Raw genomic sequence first — 4,690 nt, forward strand, 5'->3', positions numbered from 1 at the left:
TAATCGGTATCAAGATATCGAAATAAATATATTGCCTGCCTCTTCCCATCAGTTTGGACTTTCGGGGGTAATTTACTGGAGCATGAGTTCAATATGATCTCGGGGTCAAGTGGTCTCGAGTTCCAGACTGCCAACAGAGTGTTAAAAGAAAGATTACGCGACCTACAACAATCCCACATCTAAGAACTAAATAAATCTAGACATGAGGGGAGTGTTAAAATATATTGTCCGTCTCTCTCCATCAGTTTGGACTTTTGGGACAGCTGGCTGGAGCATGAATTCAATACAATATTTAAATAGATTTTTCTTTTGCCTCTTTGACTTAGCAATATGAAAAATTTAAGAACGGGTCTTGCACACACACATGGGCTAAAATGACAGATTTCTAAATGTTTTTCCATGTAATCTTCATTTTGCCCAACAGAAAAAGAAGGAAACTAGTGTCCGTGGGACATGGCAATGGTTGGAAAAATCAATACATGGTGGATACCTAAACACAAATTAAGTTCATGATCAAGAGATGGGTAGGTTGTAGGTAGAATAGAATAGCCATGGAGGACCTGACTCCGACCTTCCTAACAGAAACTGCAAGATGCTGGATGCTGGACCAACCAATCACATGCATGCCGAGGTGAAAAAAAAAAAGCAAAGATGATTGGTGTTGGATGGAAGGCTAGGGTGACTGAAAAGCAAAGGGAAGCTAACACACCATGAATAGTGTCACAATGGTTTTGAATGGAGGGAGCGGGCATAGATATGCACTACGTGCTCTCTTCTGATGGCTTTCTGCCAAAGATGTGAATGTTGCTTGGAAAGTGGTGTCTTTTCTGGTGAAAGAGTAAAGATGACTGAATGAGGTGTCTTTGGTTGTCACTGACAAGAAGGGGGGAAAGGAGACTGAATGGATGAGCGATGGAAATGTCTTGTGGTGCATGATGCAACAGTTTGTTTTGGATGGATATGCATTGTATTTCTTGAAGATTCTGGTTTGTGAAAGAGGCCATGATGGGATGACATGCTAGTCTATTGCATTTCAACAAAGGATCATCATAGTCTCTGTCCATGTGGATTATAGTTTCTGGGTGTCTAGATCTGTACCAGATTGAAGTCAATGTTGTTTGATGTAGCAAGGTGGAGACTCAAAAGCATAAAAATGTGTTTAATTTAATAGCAGTGGAAAGTATGTAATGGAAATGAAAACTTCAGAACATGTATGGATGAGAATATATCCAGTGACATGTATCTTACTTTGTGTCATCGAGTTCACACATTTTACATAGTAATTCGAATGGTTTAAATGTTACTAGTATGAAACTAATTTGACAATACCAGTGAAATACATAAGATAAAAAAATAAAGCTACTATATATTTACAACAAAAATCCAAAAAAATCAAAAATATGCTTGTTGTGTTCCTCATCTGAATGATTTTTTAATACCAGTCCACTTTTGCTGGAAGATATATTTTTTTAAATGATTTTCTCTTAACTGTTTATACTGTCTTCTGAAAGAGTTAGAAGATGATACAGTAGGTGCTATCGCGAGAGGTGCTAGCACAGGATATTTTATCACATCTCGTGGATACCTCATCTGAATCACCGTCGCTTTTCAAGTTTATCATCTCCAACAAAATAGATTTGGCAACTTAGTGGGAGCAAGCTAATCTGATCGTTCAAAGGTTGGCTGGCTAAAAGAAGCTAGGCGATTCTTTATAGTAGTGGGATCCAATCACTAATTGGATATCTCTTTTTTTGGCACTTCAAAATCTCAAATGTCTGTGAACAAAAAAACTTCACTTTCAAGCAAGAAAGAGAGTCCCACTCATAGGCTGCAGGACCAGTGAGGCCCTATGTTCAAATTATGTAAGACTTCGGCCGTTTTTGTAGCTGTATTAGCAGTTGGCACATGCCATGGATAACCATATTTAAGATTCTCCACTGTACCACCAACAAAGTAGAGAAATGCACTCATCATACTAGTATGTATCGACCAATAAAGGCATGCAGGTATCTTAATATGTATAAAGGGCATGGTGGATCCAATCATTGGTGGTTTTTGTTTCTTTGAGCACTTGAAATTGCTAAGTCTCAATGAACAAAGACTTCATTATGAAGCGAGAAAAAGGAAGCCACACATATGGACCATTATTTTTTAGATGGAAACGTAGCTGCATCATAGCTATCCAAAACGAACCGCAAATTGTTTCATCGTTATAACCAAAGGGACAACAAGGAACGAACTGTGACAGGTCGCATTACATCAAGACTCGGTGTAAATAACCTATTACGCCTCGACATCCAAAGCAAGACGTAAACTTCCGTGTGAGCCGCTCCAATTTCTTGGCTCCATCCTCCAAATGTTGCATGTGATCTGTACGATAATTTCTTTTTCGCGAAATGGCCCTATGCCATATATGTGATACAGACGAGTAATAAAGCCTACGATCACAACCAATTGATTGATGGGTAGAGCACGTGCTTAAAAGACTTTATGTCAAAACCAAACAATCATGCACATTTCAGGCTCTCGCTCCTTGATGTTCCCCCCGAAAAAGATACCCTCTTACGGAAATTATTTAAAGACACTAAGAAAAATCTTCAAATTTGTAGTTTGCTTCAGGTCATGATCCATAAAACTAATTATGTCATGAGAATTTGAATAATTAAGATACCATCATTAATAAATTGAAACTACTTCACTAATTTGGCCATGTAGTTACGAAAAAAAAACTATTTGAAGCCCGGGCTCTGGGTAGCTCTTTAAAAAATAGAAAACATTAATTTCATACTCGAAAAAAAATCATATATTATACACATACATATAGATGGGTGGGATGGGCAACAATTTTTCATTAATATATATTTCCATATGTGGAATACACATAAAATACAATTCAAAATGGGCTTTTTCCCTTTTAGCCTACAAATTACCATATTATTTAATGAAATTTTACAGATTCCTAGAGATTTTTTTTGAAATAATTCTTGTATTACTCGATTTTCAGTCTTACAATCTCGTCTAGGGAATATACTCCCCCGTCCCAAAATTCTTGTCTTAAATTCGTCTAGATATGGATGTATCTAATACTAAAACATGACTTAATAGATCCGTATTTAGACAAATCTAAGGCAAGAATTTTGGGACGGAGGGAGTATATATTTTAGCCTACACATTATGGCAGATAGATAAATATTTTTTTAGCTTTAAATACCTTTGCAAAAAGTAAATTAAATTTATGTGCTCCCTCGGGAGCCATATTGCCTCAGTCATCTACTTTGTTTTTTGAGGGAAAGCAAAGCTTTATAGATCAACGACGTTCGGGCATATCGCCCGACACGCAAGCAGCCACTTTAGGCGGTACAATAGTATCCCACTCGACACACATGTTCGGTGGGTAATTACAACCAATTTGTGCTAACTCATGAGCAACAGAATTCATGGTACATCTACATGCACTAACTCTCCAATTGGAAAACCACAACTTTAGCTGGAACTTTGTATCTTCAATAATTGCTGCATACGGCGAAGAATCTACGCGATGGGCATCCATTGCCTCGGCCAGCAGCTCGGAGTCCGTCTCAAAGGTGACCCGGACAACCCCCATATCAGCCGTTGTGGTCACCGCCGCCGCCAAAGCATTGACTTCCGAACCGAAGGCATCAAAAACCTGTTCCCGCCGACCTGCTCGGGCAATAAGGACAGTTCCGGAGCTGCTACGAGCCACCACGCCCCACCCACTGAAGGAGTTACCTGGTGTGAAAGCACCGTCCAGGTTAAACTTTATGATTTCATCCGCCGGCGGTTGCCACTTCCCGGGAGGGCGTTTTGGCGTACCCGGTAGGAAGAGCTGCTCATATTCGAGTGCATCGCAGCGAGACCGTCTCACGATTTTTGTGACATGCAAAGGCATCTCCCCCTCTCTAATCTTATTGCGGTTGTTGCACCAGTGCGACCAAAAGCATATGATTAGCACTCTTTTCTTCTCTTCTAGTCCCCATAAAGAGTCGAGCATTGCATGCACGCTCCCAATTCCTTTGAGGCGACTCCGTTCCAGTTCCAGCCCCAGCTGCCTCCAGCCCTCCTTTGCCAACTTGCACCGTATGAACAGATGCCCACCATCTTCATCCACTTTCCCACACATGAAGCATTTTTCCGAGTCAATCTTCATGCCGCGCCTCGCCAGGTTGGTGCATAGGGCTAGGGACTCATGTCGGATGCGCCACACAAACATCTGCAATTTTGCTGAGCAAGGCAGCTTCCATATCCGCTTCCAATTCGGGTCCGGGCATCTGTCCAATTGGCCTGAACCTCCAACACTTGTGCTAGGTCCATCGGTCCTGCTCTGCTTGTTCAGCTCCATTTGTAGTTTATAGGCGCTTCTGACCGAATGCTTGCCCTTTGGATCGAAATGCCATGCAACGAAGTCCTCGATCCCGTCCCTTAGTGGAATCTGCAGGATATGGCGGGCGTCCTCCGCATAGAAGGTATCCATGATGAGGCGCTCATCCCATCCCCCTGTGGTCGGGTCTATCAGTTCATTCACAGAGTTCAGCAGGTTGGCTCCCCTCGGCGTGATCACTTGCCTGGACTATGGCCTAGGAATCCATGGGTCCGTCCAGATGTTGATCCTTGTCCGTCCCCCACCCGCCAGATATAGCCCTGCTTCACCACCTTCAGTCCCTGGAGAATG

Source organism: Triticum dicoccoides, chromosome 4A, assembly GCF_002162155.2.
Source record: "Triticum dicoccoides isolate Atlit2015 ecotype Zavitan chromosome 4A, WEW_v2.0, whole genome shotgun sequence".
Taxonomy (NCBI): Eukaryota; Viridiplantae; Streptophyta; class Magnoliopsida; order Poales; family Poaceae; genus Triticum; species Triticum dicoccoides.